Genomic DNA, 21,001 nt, shown 5'->3' with positions numbered 1-21,001 from the left:
ACAGGATTTAGAAAACATCCAATAGTGTAGTTTATGTTGTGCATTATCAGTTTACACAATGTCTGTGAAGAAAATGTGTTGGTTCTATAAAGTCATCAAATTAGGGTAATTTGGCCAATTTGGTGGAATGCTCTCTTTACTGGAACTTTGAGTTTTATGTGAAATTATTTTGCTTTCTATAAATGCCCAGTGTATTTATAAGTATCAGTTATTCCTCTTTCATTAAGGGCTTTCAAAAAACACTTAAAGTAGTGTTTAATAAAATATACAAATACCAAAACAGGATAAAACTCACTAACTAAAAAAACCAAAACAATGAAAACAAAGCTAAATATAATCACCAAAGGAAAAGGAAGAATTAAACAATAATGAGTAATATTGATAGAACTGAAATCAAAAAGTCTACATTTAAGAATTTTAAGATCATGAGATACATTTAAGAACTGTAAGATCATGAGACATAAAACTCACTAACGATCTTCCAGAGAACCAAAGCAAAATTGAAATAGGACATGTGACAGAGTTCTAATTGCATAATAAAAGGAAGTGGCTCTTCCTGTATTATAAAAGGAACTGAAGCTAGATTTTCATTTGTTTTACCAATTTTGAAATCACAGGAGATTGTCATTTTGCTCTTTATGGAAGAGGTGCTTAATGTCCCTATTTAGAAGATTGTTAAGGTTACAGGTATTTTTAAAATACAGGTGACCTACTTGCCAATCTTCTCAAAGAATTGTTTTAAAATAGGTAACATGTCCATAAACATGCCTAAGACCAAAGTGGTTTGATGCTAGGATACAGAGTGGACAAAGGAGCCTTTCTGGGAGCACATAACACTCTGTTGCTCTGGACAAGTGGAGATCTGTAATTGCACTAATTCTTTAATATCAACAAGGCACTAGCACTAGTGGAGACTTTCCAGGCAGCTGTCTTCAGAGAATAAACCAATTATATCCCAGAAAAAAGGGGCTGAATCCTTCAGTCTTGCCTTTAAATGACACAGTATTGCTTCTAAACATCTTTTCCCGACGTCCCTAGGTATTTGAGAAACAAAGCTTGTTTATGTTAGTTTCATTGAAATGAAGCAAGAAGAGAAATACAGAAAACTCTGGTATATCATCAGGTCAGAATTGTTTTCAAATAGTACTTAATTTTACCCTTCTGGACATTCCTACTATTTTAAAGTTCATATTTACTCATTTTATTCGGAGGTCTGGGTGGGTGACAGCCAAGCACAATGTCTTTTTCAAAGGAGAATATTTTCCAGGAAGAAAAGCCCAAGAATGTTGGGATGTGTTTGTAAGTATACAGCATCTAGGTTTTCTTAATGGAGTGCTGGAATGTCATACCAATAAAATGGGAATGGAAATGAAATCCTTTTTTGTGTGTGTATGGGGGAACTGGATACTGCAGAGATTTGTCAGTGATCTTATCTGGCAATCAATTCCTGGAAGGGGGAGTTAAAGTAAGTCCATGCATTCATTAAAATCACTGAACAAAAATCTCAGCTTCATATGAATAGACATAGCATTTCTCCTATTTTATTTTTAATATATTTATGAGGGAAAAATCTCACTTCAACAGTTTCATTAGAGCATTTTTGACTTACAATTGGCATGCAAATGTCTGGCTAAATTGTTGAGCAGATTCATCACTATTCATCACAGAGGAGCACTCCTGAGGGAGACAGAGAGAGCAGAATTACTGGCCTGCACCTTATTAAATCCACATAATCCAGAGATAGAAACTGCCTTTAAATGAAAAGTCAGGTGCAGGAGTTAGGGGGTGGGTATTCTCGGCCACTGATGTGGAGATTAGGGCCCTGTGGCAAACCTTGGCTCTGTTTTTGGTCTCTGCTTCTCCAATTCTGACACTTGACCTCTTGTGATCTCAACATCTTACCCAAGTGTTTCTCAAACTCTATGTCAATTTCATAATAATAATTAATTATATTTTCCTGAAGAATAAATTCATGTTGTTTCAAACCTGTAGCATTGCTTCTCTTGCCACTAGGCATGCAGATCAGACAGTCAGACAGCTGTAGAAGTTGGCATAAGTTCATACTGTACTACAGGATCCTGGAGTCCCACAAATAAATGCAGGGAGCCTCCACTCACTCTGTTTCAATGTGGCCATCCCATAATGCATTTCCATAAGCTTTTAACATCCTAAGTGGAAGCAGAACTCTCCATAATGTTTTTAAACTTACTGTATGAGATATTTAAAGTTTATAGTCAGAACACTTCAAATGTCAAGCAACAAATATCATTGGTCTCCTCCGTGAAAAAGAAATAGTGTTAGTCTCCAAAAGCATTTCTGCTATCATGGAGCTCACAGAATATGGGGGTAACAAGACAATCATAACAAATTGATTCTACAAAATGGGGAATTAGGAAGTAAGAGCTAACAGTACCTATTCATTTTTATTCAAGTGACATTATTTATTCCTCTGACTTGGTCACTGTGCTTGGTCCTGCAACCAAATTAATGAATAAAACACACAAGACTCTTGCCTTCTTCAACTCCCAGTGAAATGAGGGACCAAATACTAAAAATAATCAAACACATAATGCAGTATCAAATTCTTATGAAGGAATAGTCCAGACCACTATCAAAAACAGGGGGATTCAATTTATATTGGACCTTCAAGATATTCTGTCTGCAGATGTGAACTTTATTCTGAATAACGGAAACAAATGAAACAAGGAGGGGAAGGCAGGCGGTAACCTGGAAAGAAGATAAAGCTTGGACCCAGTGGAGACATAATCTTGGTACATTTAAGAAACAGAAGACAAATGTGACTAGTGTATGCTCCAAGAGCAAGTAAGTGTGGTTGAAGTTAAGAGAGGGGAGATAGGCTGAGGTTTTATGAAAGAGATAAAACTTGAGTCTTGATACTTCTATGGAAAGTATTCTTCCTGTGATAGAGAACAAGCTTGACCTTCTCTCCCCCATGCTTTCTCTTGAGGTAACATAAAGCCTGACAGTGGTCTGTGATCCCAGCAAATTTCATCACTGTCAACCATTCCGGAGAAATTTTCAAGAAAGTCTCTTGGAAAAGCAAAATGTGAAACAGGTAATATCAAAAAGTGTCTTAGAGAAGGTCAGCTGTTTGCTTATAAATCTTCCTTTGCTTCCCACATGAAATAATATTCCAGGGGCACCTGGGTGGCTCAGTCGGTTAAGCATCTGCCTTCGGCTCCGGTCATGATCTCAGGGTCCTGGGACTGAGCCCCGTGACGGGCTCCCTGCTCAGCGGGGAGTCTGCTTCTCCCTCTCCCTCTGCCACTACCCCCCTGCTTGTGCTTTCTCTCTCTCTCAAATAAATAAAATCTTTTAAAAAAATAAATAAATAATATTCCAAAAACTTTCTTCAGATGTTCTTGTGCACTTTGGTATTTGTGTTTGGTTGAAAGAAAGGTCTGCGGGGTTTGCGGAAGTTGACATTTGCAATATCCAATTTGTAAAGCTCTATGTAAAAGTGTCACGGAGATGATTCAAACTTACTTTCACTGGTCAGCTGGACTGGTGAATGAACAAATGTTTTACATGCGCTGATTGTTTTTAGACTTTCCTTCAGGGAAGACGATGACTCTTACTATCTGCATCATGAGGTTGTTCTTTCTAGAGCTCTTTGAAAGCTACTCACTATTTGAGGGCATCACAGTCTCCTCAGCCTGCCTGGGAATGAAAGCTTTTGCATCCAAAACATAAATTAGAATGAACTTTAAGATTTCATATTCAAATAGTTTGCAGGTTTGCCACTGGAAACATTTTTGCTTTGATGAGACCAACATGTCCTCCAACATGCCCCTGAACTGGCCTGGATTAATTAATTCTGAGCAGAAGCAAGAATAAACAAGAACCAAGATTCACCCTTTAATAACAAAAAATGCATGCATATACATGTACATATATTGATATGTGCATATTTCATTTTATTTACACATAAAGAGAATTATGTGATATATAATAAGCAAGACCATAGGCCAAGCATAATTTCAATTATGTCAGCCTAGCTCTCCAGCGCTCACAAATGATCACTCCCATATGATATCCACATCATTCACCCCATGGGCAGACTCTCCCTCTTACAAAGACATTTCAAATGTAAGCATTGTTTGTCTTTTTTTTTTAAGGTTTTATTTATTTATTTATTTATTTATCAGAGAGAGAGAGAGCAGGGGGAACTTGGAGCAAGGAGCCTGATGTGGGACCCTAGGATCATGACCTGAGCAAAAGGCAGACCCTTAACTGACTGAGCCATCCAGGCATCTGTGAAGTGTTCGCTTTTGAATTTTCAAGTCATCTTCTTCAGGAGTAAAGGCAATGATAACTGCCATTTATTGAGTATTTACTGGTGTCAGACACTGGGCTGGGCACTTTACAATAATTTCATTTACTATTTGGAATAACTCTATAACAAAGATATATATTATGATATTATTTCTATTTTTCATGTAAGCAAATTGAGGTTTATATAGGTTACTTAGCTTGCCCTGAAACACACATGTACAATAAATCAATATTAGAATACAGTCCAGAATGACCACAGAACATAAGCTTTGAAATGTCTATGAAAAAGTTGGTAATAATGTCCACAATAGCCAAACTGTCGAAAGAGCCAAGATGTCCATTGACAGATGAATGGATAAAGAAGATGTGGTATATATATACAATGGGATATTATGTAACCATCAAAAGGAATGAAATCTTGCCATTTGCAATGACATGGATGGAACTGGAGGGTATTATGCTGAGTGAAATAAGTCAATCAGAGAAAGACATGTATCATATGATCTCACTGATATGAGGAATTCTTAATCTCAGGAAAGAAACTGAGGGTTGCTGGAGTGGTGGGGGGTGGGAGGGATGGGGTGGCTGGGTGATAGACATTGGGGAGGGTATGTGCTATGGTGAGCGCTGTGAACTGTGTAAGACTGATGAATCACAGACCTGTACCTCTGAAACAAATAATACATTATATGTTAAAAAAAAAAAAAGAAGAAGAAGAAGATAGCAGGAAGGGTAAAATGAAGGGGGGAAAACCGGAGGGGGGGATGAACCATGAGAGACTATGGACTCTGAAAAACAAACTGAGGGTTCTAGAGGGGAGGGGGTGGGGAGATGGGTTAGCCTGGTGATGGGTATTAAAGAGGGCACGTTCTGTGTGGAGCACTGGGTGTTATGCACACAATGAATCATGAAACACTACATCAAAAACTAATGATGTAATGTATGGTGATTAACATAACATAATAAAATTTAAAAAAATAGAGAAAGAGATCTAGATTTAAAGCCAGGAAGACTGAGTTTATATCCAAATTACCCTAATTTTCATGTGTGCCTCTTATTCAACCATTCCAGTTCCTCAGAGGTAAACTCCTCAGAGGTGTAGTTTCCTTATCTTAGAAAAAGAGACAAAAGATTTATGAAAAGTGGACAGTGCCTTATCTAGTATTAAGGGTAGAAACCATTAACCTGAACTTTAAAGTTATACCAAAATTCAGATAATTTTTTATCATGTGGTGCTGTTTGAGGTAATACACCATATTTTCATGAATGACTAGCTATTAGCATCCTCCAAGCAATTTGGAAATTCTGTCTTTGATGGTACTGGCTCCGTAAGTTTCCAGTATTTTGGATGGAAAGGACTGCGTTTTGGAAATAATCACATGGGATACTGTGAGAGTTTATAGATGGCTTAAACTCAATAGGTAATGTTCTATTCCTTTGGCTGAGAGGTAGGTACAGATGCACAGTAAGTTACTTGTTTTGTGCTTTGACTAGCTTTGCGCAGTGGCAGTATCGTAGCCAATGAGGTTTATCCGAGGCGCGATTATTGCTAATTGAAAACTTTGTGCTTTTACTATGGGAAAAAATTAACAAATGCAAAATTGAGTACTGACAAATGAGCCCTCTTAATGCCTATGATCTCCAGGCAGGACTCGATTATCTTTGTATTACCTGTGTTCTCCTTTCTTAGGGAGAACTCTCAAAAGGAGATACCTTTCTCCTTATGCCCATGATCCCTCTCTGGACCACTGCACTAAAATTCTTGTGAGGTTCATCATTGAATTGTTTCATGTGTGATTCTAATGTCTCCAGGTAGAACGTCTACACCCTGAGGACAGGGTCTGTATCTGCCAGTCTCGGGTTTGTTTCCTCACAGCATAAAAATACCTGCAGAACCAAGACTGAAGGCCCCAGCTCTCCATTCTGTCCTAGCCTAGGTTTTTGGGGACTAGACATACTGGATTTGAATACTCTTTTTCTTTCCTATCTGACATTCTATGATTCTGTGAATTCTCATATAGAAACACCCATGAATAATCTGCAGGGAAAAAAAAAACAGCTCTCAAAATCTAGATGCTTCTCAAATCATAACGTAAACAAAGGAACTTACAGAACTCTGCAGTAATCAGGCTGAAAACTATGATATTTTGGAAATAGAACTTCTGCCTTTGAAAGAAACTAGTGATAACATTTCATTAAAATCATATCTATTTCTAAAGGCTACAGTTTCCCTTTCCAAACTCAGGACATTTAAGTACAAAAGCCCAGTGGCTTTTTTTGGATGTCCCATCATAGGGGACATTTACAGGGCAAACACACAGGTTTTGTTTTTCTTTTTTTTTTAATTTTATTTATTTATTTGAGAGAGAGTGAGAGGGCGAGAGGGAGGAGAGGCAGAGGGAGAGGGAGGGAGAGAGAGATAATCTCAAGTAAACTCTGTGCTGAGCACAGAGCTGAACATGGGGCTCGATCTTAGGACCCAGAGATCATGACCTGAGCTGAAATTAAAAGTCGGAGGCTCAACCAACTGAGCCACCCAGGCACCCCACAAACACATAGGTTTTTAAAACCCTTCCCTGCCAAGCAGCCATGGAGCTTCTGAACTGCATTTCCGAGCATCCTTCAGTGCAGTTTCCCAATTTCCTAAGTGAATGGAGTACTTTGGCATTTGGCCTCTAGCTAGTTCTTGATGCCCATTGATAAAACTGGGCTATAGGAAAAGCTTGTCCTAAAGATGCCTCGGTGTCTTTCCCATTCTGCATTTCTATCTCTTCTTTCCACTCTTCCACTGCAGCCCACATACTGGATCCTTTGTATAGACTGCTGACATCTGAATGGCTAGGACTCCACATACGGCACTATTGGAACTGAAGTGCTGTCTTATCTTTTGACTCTCTGTACTCCCTTCATTGCTTAGAAAGGCTAAAATTCAGATAATATATTGGATTTCCGAGCCTACTTTGAGTTTAGTTTGGACCTAGAGTAGGTCAACGAAGCCTGGAAGAAGGAAGAGAGTATCCACCGAGAGAAAGCAAGGGTGGCCGAAGGGAAGATGGGAGAGGTAGACAGAGAACTTACAGAAGAGACTCGGGAGGACCCAGTTTCCTTCCTGCGGTGGAGCACAGACGTGCAGGAGAAGGCCTTCAGCAGGGAGCCAGCGTGCGATCTGTCAGGATCTGGAGAGTGCAGGCAAGAGTTGCGGCCAGCAAACTGAAGATGGCTAACAAGCAAGATGGAAGCACATGGGTTACTGACACCACCGTGACGCTTAATGAATCAACCCTGGGACCGTCTATATCTTGCTCAATGACAAAAGAAACACACTTATTCTAAGCTATTTTGAATTAGCTAAAATCTTTCTAATTCAAGACCAACATAGACTCTTTGGGGTTTTTCCACCCCACTGTCTTTTATACCATATTTTAATTCACAACCGTACTAGAAGGGAGATGATACATTCTCCTTAATTCTAACAGTTGGAGGACATTTTTATGCAATAAAATTGGACTGTGAAAAGTGCATGGAATGACTAAATTTTAAAACATATGTCAGATTTATTTATTCTGCAATTGTATAAAAGCATACAACTTTGATGAAGGTAGAAAGAAATATCAAGGAAAATTTGAACACAGGAGAGGTGGAACAGGACTCTCCCTGCCCCTGATCTGTGGGATATAAACATATCCTATTACAAAATAATAGTTTAGAAGTGAAGCTAGTGACACTCAAGTTTCATACAACCCTGACATTTGAGTCAGGCCAGCTATAAAGCCTGTAGTTGATCCTCTGGGGGAGGCTGAGGGTAATTGAAATGTGGCTAAATAGGGAATCATTATTCATTGCCTCCTGGCTCTTGTCAGTAGCACTCAAAGGTCTAGGGAACTGGAAACGTCATTAAATCCATAATAACCACATTTCCAAATTGTGGCCTTTGTCTTGGTTTAGTTACCGGCTTGCCACCAAATTACCCCTTGCTATTAGTGTGGAAATTAGCTGAAAGATGGTAACTGCTTTCCTCAGGATCTTCCTCAGAATAAATTCATGCACAGCTCTCCTTCTATTTGAGGACTGGAGGAATTTGAAAACAGCAAATCAGTTATCATTCGTTAATGTTTTGTTCACTAGGGAACATTTTTAATTTAAAAAAAAATTGTTTGAAAGTGGTGTTTTCCTCACATCTGCTGACGTCTGGGAAACTAACTGTGACCCACCCTTCAGCTGTGGGTGACCATGTTTGAATATACCGCCGTAGAGTATTAGTTTGATACCTTAAAAAAAGAAAGACAGTTTTACTATTGAAATAAAATTTAAAACTGCATTTTATTTCTGAGAACATAGCCTGGTTAAATGGAAATGAGGGGAATATAGTTATTAAATTTTTCTCCACAAATGCTCTGTGTCCCTTGGGCTGGGCTGCTGTTCCTGGTGGCAGCTCTCGCTGCTTAATTGCTTTCATCGGCGTGTCAGACTAAGGTTGAAAACAAACAATGTGTTTCAGAATGTCTTCTCTTTTAATTAATTATGACAGTGTAATTTGCTTCAATCTTAAACCAAGTCAGAACTTGACAATATTTTTCTTAAAATGTTGAGAACAAGTCCATAAAAGCATGGAATAAAAGTACATCTCCTCGTGCAACATTTTTAAAAATGAAATGTCCAAATGATTTTTACAATTTTACTGAACTAGCTGTTATAAATATTAACTTTTTAGACTGACACAATCTTTATACTATCATTAATGAACTATGGAAAATGAGGTCTAAATGCTGAACTCATTTGGCAATTATTCAAATAGTTGGAGTATCTTCTCCAAGGAAGAATTATGAAAGGTGAAGTGTCAGTGTTGGATGGGAACATATTTTATACATTCATCGGTAATTGGGTAATCAGTACAGTTATTTCTGATATTGGGAGTGCTGAAAATTTTTTTACATAGAATATTGAGTAAAGGCATTCAATTTAACAAATACTTAGGCCTTTACTGTACTCACGAGAACCATCCTTCCTGTCCCCACACACTCAGTCAGTCAGTTACAAAACTAAGATTACAGGTAGATTCCTATTCAAGAATAAAAAACACTGTTATTTACTGAGGGCACTTAGGTCCAGTGCATAAAGTTTGTAATACTCAAAACACTCCTGTGAAGTTATATAACAAGCCCATTTGACACCCATGGTAAATGAAGACCAAGGAGTTTACAGATCATGCTCTGGAAGTTATTGAACCAGAATTCAGAGAGAAGTTTATTTTGTTATTCTACAATTAAGCTCTTAACCCACTATGGAACAAACGGTGTGCAAGTGCATGCGCGCACACACACACACACACACACACACACACACACACTCATGCACATTCACAGCGTGAGGAAGATTGCTATAGTGCTGGTGCTAATTACAGGGGGAAAAATGGAGAAAGTGCATTCTAAAAAGAGAAATTCATGAGGGTCAAAACTAGTGGCTTCATTAACCTTCTCCCACTAACTTCTGAAAGTTTTAGGGGACTGTCTCAAAGAACAGTTATGAGACATGACTGTAGGCTCCAGATTGAAAGCATGAAAACAAAGTTATGAAGTGTGCTCTGTGCCAGAGAAATAGAATCTAGCTGAAGAAATTCCGTACAGACAGGAGCAGCACAGAATCCTACACCTATTTGCTTTAAAATTCTTGTTTCACTCAAGCTTCACTTCATAAATATAGGAAATGATTTTAGATACACACTTTATAGTAGACTCTGTTTTTACTTCCCATTTGATTTTTAGAATGAATGTGGTTAGCAGGAAATACATCATGCTCAACTTAGGATCTTTAAAACTCAAATATCCAGGACAATTTAACCTTATTTTTATTTTTTAAGTATTATTTAAAGATATTTTAAAGCTGGTTTGGGAATGGGGTAAATTATATTAGGTTTGAAAAGGACAATTGTAAAAGTAAATGTAACAGTAAAAATAAACAATGCCTCAAAGAGTACCCAGCACATAGTAGGTCTTAACTAAATATCTGGTAGATGGTTAGATAAAGGACAATGTCAATGTATTATATTATTGTTTTTGTAGCATATGAACACTTACCATGCTACAAAATTTCATCTAGGGGTGCCTGGCTGGCTCAGTCAGTTAAGCATCTGACTCTTGATTTCAGCTGAGGTCGTGATCTCAGAGTTATGAGATTGAGCCCTGTTTGGGGCTCCACACTGGGCATGGAGTCTGCTTAGGATTCTCTCTCTCCCAATTCCTCTGCCACTCCCTCCTCTAAAAAATTCATCTAGCATTGGCTAAATATCATCTTGAGATTTTATTTAAAACATGTCTGAAATGATGTTTCATTCTGGGGAAAAAAAAAACAGAAGGAAAAAATCTTGCATTTGAATCATATACTAAAATACCAATTTTCATAAATAATATAAAAATATTTTCAGTGACCTGTTTCATTTTAGATTAAGCCTGAACAAATAATTACTATGAAATCCTTCAGAAATAGTATTTCTGTTCCTCAAGGAGGAAATAGATGTGAAGAAAGAAATGCCTTCTTTTTTTTTTCAAAATGCTTTTTAGATTTTTCATTTTATAAAATTGGGGGAAAAAAACCTCCTGTCTCCTACTTTTTATGTTCCACAAATGAAAGACATTTTTAGGAGTCTACAGCTCTCCAAGTAAAAAATAATCATAAATTGAATTTTGCAAGGCTCTGTTTTTTTTTAATGCTGACTTAAAAAATATAAAAACAAGGAGGGGTTGCTTGAGAGAGATTCAGAATCAATCTCATTTTAGTGGTGACTGCTCATGATTTGCATAAAATAAATTAGTCTTGTTTGGAACAACCAGAAGTACATAACAGGATTGTAAAGTAAGACAGCATGGTTGCCTATCTGGCAAAATAACAGAAGGAAATATTCGGCTCATCTTTGTTAATCGTTTTACAAAATCATTAATGTTTGTGGCAGAAAAGGGAAGGAGGTGTCAATGTTTAACTTCTCCAGCCAACAGCCTGGTCGATTAAATACATTGTATGTGCATTGGGCTTAATGTAGTCCAAATAAAAGATGTTACTTCTCATTGTCAAGAATAAAGTTTAGGGCGCCTGGGTGGCTCAGTTGGTTAAGCGACTGCCTTCGGCTCAGGTCATGATCCTGGAGTCCCGGGATCGAGTCCCGGTCTGCTTCTCCCTCTGACCCTCTTCCCTCTCATGCTCTCTGGTTCTCATTCTCTCTCTCTCAAATAAATAAATAAAATCTTAAAAAAAAAAAGTTTGGTATGAAATACGTAATAACCATTTAGTTAACTTTTTGTTTCATTTTGGACTTCTCAAATCTTCAGATTGTTTTCTGGATGAGTCATAATAAGCTAAGAAATCTAGCATATTCCATGTGCAGCTATGTTACCAACAGACGTTTGTCGGAGTACTGTTTACATGCAAATCACCAGGTGCACTAGGGATTGGTGCTCTCTGGCAGCTCTGTTCTCCAGGGGTTGCTGACCTGCCTAACAGAAGAGTGACTCAAATGATGCAGTTCTTCACCAAGTCTGGCAAAACAACTGCTCTTTGACCTCTGCTTCAGGAAACTGAGGCTTGGCCACTGTGACAGAATTGTCACTCTTTCTAGACCTCCTTCACCCCCTTAGAAGTCTCTCATCCAAGTACTTGTGTTAGGGAAATTGTTATGCCCCTTGCCCCTGAATATTTTCCGAATTGTTCTCAGAAGGTCATTTTGGTGTCATGGACTCTCTCTGTAATCAGGAGTTTAGATATTTTTCCCTGGATTTTTTTCTCTCAGGAGTACTTAAGGCAGGTTGAATGCATGCCCCATATTAGTGCACATTTGTGTTAGCACATTCGCGTTAGCTCCCTGTTAGCCCACTCCTGGTAACAGCCCATGTCCCATGTTAGTCTCTGGCATTTTAGGCTTCTTTCATGTCAAAGACACAAAGGAGAAGCACTTTTTATTCTTTAAAAGCAGGGTTAACTACATGGAAAAGATTTCTGAAAGGCCAAGGAAGGAAGTTCATGTGCATTTAAACAGCTTCAAGTTTGAGCAAATGCAACTCCAGCGAAGCTGGCTTTTGTTACAGGACAGTGCCAGAAGTTAAGGGCTGGGGAGGTCAGCCCAGAACAGGTAGCCATCCAGTGAATGGAAGAAGAGCCAAACAGAGATAAGGTACAAGCAAAGTCGGCTGGGCATGCAGGCTTTCTACCTCTTACTCTTACCTAACTACTATATTTTCCTCATTTCCAAAGTTCCAGCTGCAAAAGGCCATGTGTATAAGGACATGTTTGAGGATCTTGTAGACTGAATCTAGAGGATGTGAAGGAGAAGCATTTGTGAATAGCAGAATCAGGTGGCTAGATGAGAGGCTGCTCAGAATCCTGCACTATTCCATGATGCTGGGATCAGGACAGGTGTGAGTTTCACTGTGTTTGCTGTTTCCCATAAAGAATTCTCTGTGCTGAGAGTGGAATCACTTGCTTTTTTTGGTTTAGTTATTTTTAGAGAGGCAGAGGGGAAGGGCAGAGGGAGAGGGAAAGAGAATCTTAAGCAGGCTCCATGACTAGCACAGAGCCCTATGTGGGGCTCAGTCTCAGAACCCCAAGATTATGACCCGAACTGAAATTAAGAGGCAGACACTTAACCAACTGAGTCACCTGGGTACCCCTAAAATGACTTGTTTTTTCTAGCTACATGCTAGAAGTTCATCCTTCTCCCTGCAGTGAATGGTGGCAGTGTAGAGATTTTCTTAGAAGCCCATCATTTTTTGTTTTTGATTAATTATGCAATTTCACTGTTGAATTTTGCATCTTATTTTCTTCACTTCCTATTTGCCTATAAAGTTCATTGTTGGGATTTAATTATAATCATTTCATAATTACTGTATTACATCATTAACTGATGTCCATTTAAGCCATTAACAATATCATTTGATATAAAATTCATAAAGTCTCAGTGGTAATCTGTGGCATCACTGTAGTGGTCAATCTCTCCTCTCTAGCTCGTTTTTTTTCTTTTTTTTTTTAAGATCTGAAAGTGCTTTTGGATCCAGAGATGATCTTAAATCCTACCCCATTGGTAATCTATAACACCCATACACTTCTTATGGAGTCTGTTCTCAAACATAGTTCTGTCTCCCTTCACCATCAGTTACTATGTTCCTCTCTGTTCCTACCAGCTCGAATTCATTATATTTCTTCCCAAAAAATATCAGAAAGGAAGTGATAGTTTCAGAAACATAGTGCTGTATTGTGACCTCCCTCAGGACTGGCTTCATGCCTCCTAATGTCAAACTGCATGCTTGTCATTCTACTCTTAAGGCTTTACTAGGTTTGAGTGTCCTTGTATTTTCTGGATCTTCAAGAAGATTTCTATTTTATTTCCACCCACACTCTATGTGGGCTCCTTTGGTACATTATCTTACCATTGTTGGACCTTAGTTTCCTCATCTGTACAATGTGGAAATGGGGCAGGATCATGGTCAAAATCGATTGCTATATTTTTTTGTTATATTCAATTCCATTTAAATATAATTATATCCTAATTGCTTACAGGCTAAAAGAGGCCCATCACTAGCTTTTATGTGAATTAAAAATTAACTAGAGTTAATACTGTGTTGTGTACTTGAAATTTGCTAAAAAAAAAATAGACCTTAAGTATTCTTCTACACACACACACATAAAAAAATTAATGCTACCTATTTGAGATGATATATTTTTAATTAAGCCAATCATGGCAATCATTTCACAAAATATAAGCAGGTCAATGCATCATGTTACAATGTATAAATATATACAATGCATAAATATATACAGTTTTGTCAACTATACCTCAATAAAGCTGAAGAAAGAAATGTTAACTACTAATAAAATGTGTGCTTCTCAATGAAGAATGATTTAAATGGACTGAATATTACCTCTTTAGAATACGTTGGATCTCAGATCTGGTATACACCAAAGGTTCATCCACTCGGAACAATGGAACAACAATGATAGAACCCCTATGAAAGTAAACCCAAAAATATCCATTTTGTCTCAGCAGAGTCTGGGGAATAAAAATCATGAAGCAGGCTTGGGCAGGCAGATTCTAAGCCTCTAGCAGACAGCACAAGCATGGGAAGGACATGGGCAAGTGGTACAAAGAAAGATCAGGGAACAAACTCAAAAATATTAGTTTTAATGAGGATGTATTTTGTACCAATTTTGCTGAAATATTTCCTCTTGGACCAGCTTGGCACCAACTAGGATTCTCTAATCTCATAAGACATTCCTCCCATTAACACATTTCTTCGGATAAGGCAACAAATTATGTCATTTTGTGAAAACTCAAACCTAGCTATGCTCCATTGTGCAATATTTTCAAGCTTTGTGGTATTATTTGATCCATTTCAGGATGGAGGATCAGCCTTACTTTTTTGGAAGGTTTCTCTAATCATAGAATCCTTAATGTCTCTTGTGGGATCTTCTCTTTATCCCCGGCATTCTGAAATTCTGAAATATGTTCCTAGCTTTGGGTGTATTCTCATTCTTTGGGCTAAGCTAATAGTAAACTATTTTAATCACTGTCACTCTGTCTTAAGAAATTTGAAAAAATTGATAGAAGTATTGATATCTATCATGTTCATTGGAAACAAATTCACATCTCTTCACACCATACTTGCTTCTTTGAGGTCCTGGAGACATTGTTTGGCACAGTCATGATTTCTAGGCTCATGCCTCATTCCCCTCCTTCCCGTACATAGTCAGTCCAAACTTTGTGCCCTCTCTCATTCAATTCCGTTAGTCATCAGGGCTTGGTCCAAGTCCCATGTGCTCTATCTAGCAAGACCTCTGACAATTCCAATGTTTATGACTCTATTATTTACTGAATCCCATTGTCAATGCCGCACACTTAAGCACCATGTTATATACATGGCCACAGGCGTGAGGAACTGTAAATATATTAGCATTTCCTAATCTCTTCTATTTAAGTATGTATACTTTCTCTCTCTCTCTCTTTTTACTTTGTTGTCGAAAGAATATCAGGTGATTTTAATAACAGAATAACTAGTGATGATAGTCATCATAATAGATTAGAACTTTAGTTTCATAGGGGTGCCTGGGTGGCTCGGTTAAGCATCTGACTTCCGATTTTGGTAAGGTCATGATCTCAGGATCATGAGATCCAGCTCCATGTCCTACCTATTTGAGGTGATATATTTTTAATTAAGCCAATCACGGTAATCATTTCACAAAATATAAACAGGTCTTAAGATTCTCTCTCTGTCCCTCTCCCTCTGCCCCTCTTCCCCCCTCTCCCTCACACATGGTCTCTCTCTCTAAAAAAAAAAAAAAAAAAAGAACTTCACTTTCATAGAAAATGTAATGTTTTTCCAACAGCTTTCACTTGAAATCTTCTACCATTTCCTCTCTCAGATAAACTATACAAGTTCCTTTCAACTTTCCCAAGGAAGAATGTTAAACTATCGCGAATTACTACAAAGCTTTCTTACAGGAGTAGAAAACAAGTTTCTTGACTGCTTTAAAAAAATTAGCTAGAAAATTAAGCCCTTACTTTCTCATGGCGACTGAAATAAATACATGCTCCAATGAAAAGGAGCATAAATCAATTTCAATGTTCTCATTGAGCTGCAAATTTTGTTATTGTCCCTCTAGCACAATATAGTTGCCATAAACCATGTCTAAGTAGGCAGAAGAAATTATTTCCATGAGATATTTTCAACTGGATGAGACTTTTTAGGTTTTTCTGTTCTACCTTATAAGTGCATTTTAATTTAAATGTATTCTTAATCATAGCAAAAGAAAACTCATCTCCTCACAAACTAACCAAAGAGCATTAATTTCTAAAGTAATGGAATATCTTAAAAATTCATCCAAAATATCCTAGTCAAGATCTTTAAATATTCTACTGGTATTATTTTTTAAAGGTATTCCATTGCACTGTAATTATATAGAGCTTTTTTATTAGTGGAACACATGAGATGATGTAAACTTTCCAGCTCCCATTTCCAGGCTTGTTATCAGAGGAACACATGAAATAACAGAGTTTACAAAAACAGAGGCTTTCAGGGAACGTCCTGATGAGGAGCTGGGGCATGCAAACTTCTGAGTGTTAAAGCCGTCAAAGACAAATGTAATCAAATACAAGAAAGCAGGCTTGTGAAATGGGGAAGAGAGGAAACTGACCTTCACACAGTACATTAGGTGATATATGATCTGCTGAGACAAAATGCCAACTTCCTCACTTTCACATTCATCCCAAATCCTCACTTTCAATGCTTTCGTTTCAAAGGAGTCTGCCAGGGATGAGGAAGTGGGTTCGATTTGGTATATGAGTGATAAAAATGAAGTGTCCAATTTGTGCACATATATATCCTGCTAAGGACAAACTGCTAGATTGCCCCAAGAGAGTGAGCTGCCACTGTTTCCACCAAGATGCCCACTCTCCTTTGCAGCGAAGTGGGCATATGGCTCGTGTGTAATCAATAGAGTGCAGCAGAAGAGACACTGCATGACTCTTAGATTAACTATAGCTTCCACCTGATTCACTGCAACAGCTGTCCTCAGAGCCTTGAGCTACCATGTAAGAAATTTAACTTCCCTAAAGCATCCAGGCTTTAAGGAAGCCAAGCCAAATAAAATAATCACATGTAAACTCTAAGGTTGGCAGTACTAATCTTTGAGTCATTTCAGTCATATGAATGCATGTAAATTATCCCTTTGATGACTCTAGTTTTCAGCTAGAGAGTCACCTCCAGTCTCTGAGACTACCCACCCGAGGCTCCAGCCATAAAAAGAGTTAGGGTACCCCACTGAACAATAACCAAATTCCCAACTTGCAGAATCCACAAGAATAATAAAGTAGCTATTTTAAGCAAATGAGTTTGGGAATAATTTGTCACACAGCAATATAAAATAGAAAAGAAATTTGTTATTTGCAATTTGGGGCAAATAAAACAACATATAGCTACCACTAGCACATAAGGAATACAATAATATGAGGGAGACAGGTGTGTTTTTTTTTAAATATGTTTCCTAGATTTTTTTGGTGGGATGGGTTGGAAGTAGAGCATGCAAGTGAGAAATAAGCCTAGAAATATTGGTTTGAACCAATATGTCCTTTCAATCAATTGAATTTCACTTTATATGCTATTTCAAAAGAGGATATGCAAAGACCTTCCTGGACACTCCTTCTCTCTAGAGTCCCCTTAGCAGATTTTGCCATCTTGAGCCTTAATTTTAAAATCTAGTACCTAAGATTTTGTTTCACTTTCACATCATCAAAGGATGCTCAGGCACAAAACTATAGCTAGGCCCTTTGGGCACCACACACTCACTCATGATAAACACCACATCTTGGAGATATTCTTGGAAGAATGAAGACTCCAGTTATGGTGTTTATGGATTTCATAATGTCTTCAGTCAGGAGACAGGGACTGTAATCAAACCTTGAACCTTTATAGTAATATGTTCCGCACCAGCCTGGACATTGATCTGCTCCTGATCCACTGTGTTCCGTTTCACTCCCTCTCAGTGAATTACAGAGTGCTTTTCCACTTTTTTTTGAAAGAATTTTTCCTTTGAATTTGGAAGGAATGCTTCAAGATAAGTGTGACAGTGGCAATTTTCTTATTTTTCTGAAGCACTATACCTCAGAAAGAGAGATGCTTTTCCAAGGTTAAATGGGTAATTAGTAACTCATTCAGGATTGGAACCCATACCATAAAATTTAACATTAGAGGGCGGAGCAAGATGGCGGAGGAGTAGGAGACCTGGATTTCGTCTGGTCTCAGGAATTGAGCTGAATAGGGATCAAACCATTCTGAACACCTATGAACTCAACAGGAGATCGAAGAAGAGAGTAGCAACAACTCTCTGAACAGAGAAGCGACCACTTACTGGAAGGTAGGATGTGCGGAGAAGTGAATCCGAGGCGATATTCGGGAGGATAGACGGCGGGGGAGGGGCCTCCGTCGGCCGCTTCTGGCAAGTGATAGAGCCCCGGAGCACAAAATAGGACCTTTTAGAAGTTGGCTCGGTGGAGGGACGTCGCTGCAGTGGCTAAGTGGGGGTGGAACCCTCGCGGGACAGTGTGGTCTCAGGACACTCGGGGTCACAGAAAGACCGGGGATGCCTGAGTGCAGCAGAGCTCCCAGGTATCGGAGCGGGGAAGCCGGCTGCAGAGACGGAGCCGAGGCGCGGGCTCTCAGCTCGGGGTTGCCATAAACTGTGATCCGCGGCCCAGTCGAGCCACTGCGCCTCCAGCAGGGACCCAACAAGCGGCAGAGCCGGGGAGACTCCCCTTTCTCCCCGGGGAGGAGCGGCGCGGGAGCACACCGCAGGGATCTGCTGGGTTTGCAGACTCCACACGGGGTCGGGTGCCAGAGATAGAAACGCTCGGTCACAGGCCGGGTGAGCACGGAGTGCAGCCGAGAGACTGCGGAGATGGGAGTGACTACTTTTCTCTGGGGGCGCACTGAGGAGCGGGGCCCCGTGTTCTCAGCTCCTCCGGGTGGAGATTGGGAGGCCACCATTTTCACTCTCGTCCTCCAAAGCTGTACCGAGAGCTTGCAGGGAACAAAAGCTCCCGAGAGCAAACCCGAGCAGATTGCTTAGCCTGGACCGACAAGGGTGGGGCAATTCTGCCTCCGGCAAAGACATTTGGGAACCATGGCAACAGGCCTCTCCCCCAGAAGATCAGCATGAACAGCCAGCAAGCCAAGACCAAGTTTACCGATCAAGGAGAACGAGAGAACTCCAGCGCTAGGGGAATACTGCACATAGAATTCATGGCTTTTTTTTTTTTTTTAAAGATTTTATTTATTTATTTGAGAGAGAGAATGAGATATAGAGAGAGAGAGCATGAGACGGGGGAGGTCAGAGGGAGAAGCAAACCCCCCGCTGAGCAGGGAGCCCAATGCGGGACTCGATCCCGGGACTCCAGGATCATGACCTGAGCCGAAGGCAGTGGCTTAACCAACTGAGCCACCCAGGCGCCCGAATTCATGGCTTTTTTACCATGATTCATTAGTTTTTCAAAGTTAATTTTTTAACTGTTTTTTTTTTGAATTTTTCTTTTTCCCTTTTTCAACCAACATCTTATCAATCCCTTTTTTATAAAAAAAACATTATTTTATTTTTCTTTTTTAGAGTCATATTTTCTCCCTTCATAGTAGTTACCCTTATTTTTGGCATATATATATAGGTTGTTCTCTCTTTAAAATTTTGAGATACAGTTTCTTCTAACAGATCAAAATATACCCTAAATCACTGGTGTATGGCTTTGTTCTAGTCTCCTGCCTGATCACATTCTCTCCCTTTTTTTTTTTTAATCTTCTTTCTTTTTTCAAACAACTTTTATCTTATCAATTCCTTTTATAAAATCTTATAATTTTAATCTTTACAGTCATCTTCCATCCCTTCATTGTATCAGACCTCATTTTTACATATATAAGTCTTTCTTCCTTTAAAATTTTAGGAGGCACTTTCTTCTAACAGACCAAAATATACCCAAAATCCAGTGTGTGGCACTGATCTATGCACTAACCTGAACATATTTGATCATATTCTGTTTTTTTTTTGTTTTGTTCTGTTTTTGTTTGTTTTTATCTTGATCTTTTTCTTTTTCTTTTTTCTCCTCCTTCTTTTTTCTTTCTTTCCCTTTCTTTTCCCCTGGTTTCAGGTCTTTTCTGATGTGTATAAAGTATATTTGCTGGAGACGTTGTTAACCTGTTAGCATTCTGTTCTCTCATTCATCTATTCTCCTCTGGACAAAATGACAAGACGAAAAAAATCACCTCAGCAAAAAGAACAAGAGGTATTACCGTCTGCCAGGGACCTACTCAATACTGACATTAGTATGATGTTAGAAATAGAGTTCAGAATCATGACTTTAAAGATACTAGCTGGGCTTGAAAAAAACATGGAAGTTATTAGAGGAACCTTTCTGGAGAAATAAAAGAACTAAAATCTAACCAAGTTGAAATCAAAAAGGTTATTAATGAGGTGCAATCAAACATGGGGGCACTAACTGCTAGGATAAATGAGGCAGAAGAAAGAATCAGCGATACAGAAGACCAAATGATGGAAAATAAAGAGGCTGAGAAAAAGAGAGAGAAACAACTACAGGATCACGAGGGCAGAATTCGAGAGATAAGTGATACGATAAGACGAAACAACATTAGAATAATTGGGATCCCAGAAGAAGAAGAAAGAGAGAGAGGGGCAGAAGGTATATTGGAGCAAATTATAGCAGAGAACTTCCCTAATGTGGGGAAGGAAACAGGCATCAATATCCAAGAGGCACAGAGAACCCCTCTCAAAATCAATCAAAATAGGTCAACACCCCGACATCTAATAGTAAGTTCCGAGTCTCAGAGATAAAGAGAAAATCCTGAAAGCAGCTCGGGAGAAGACATATGTAACCTACAATGGTAGAAATATTAGATTGGCAACAGACCTATCCACAGAGACCTGGCAGGCCAGAAAGGACTGGCATGATATCTTCAGAGCACTAAATGAGAAAAATATGCAGCCAAGAATACTATATCCAGCTAGGCTATCATTGAAAATAGAAGGAGAGATAAAAAGCTTCCAGGACAAACAAAAACTAAAGGAATTTGCAAACATGAAACCAGCCCTCCAAGAAATATTGAAAGAGGTCCTCTAAGCAAAAAGAGAGCCTAAAAGCAGCTTAGATCAGAAAGGAACACAGACAATA

General features: G+C 38.8%; 1 pseudogene; it reads left to right on the top strand.

The window, feature by feature from the left end:
• The first annotated feature begins 5,788 nt into the window (after positions 1-5,788).
• On the top strand, positions 5,789-5,988 carry LOC113924007 (annotated as a pseudogene).
• Positions 5,989-21,001: the final 15,013 nt, after the last annotated feature.

The sequence above is a fragment of the Zalophus californianus genome, chromosome 15 (genome assembly GCF_009762305.2).
Source record: "Zalophus californianus isolate mZalCal1 chromosome 15, mZalCal1.pri.v2, whole genome shotgun sequence".
NCBI lineage: Eukaryota > Metazoa > Chordata > Mammalia > Carnivora > Otariidae > Zalophus > Zalophus californianus.
The sequence above is the reverse complement of the archived record's forward strand: the minus strand, read 5'-3'. Positions and strand labels throughout refer to the sequence as shown.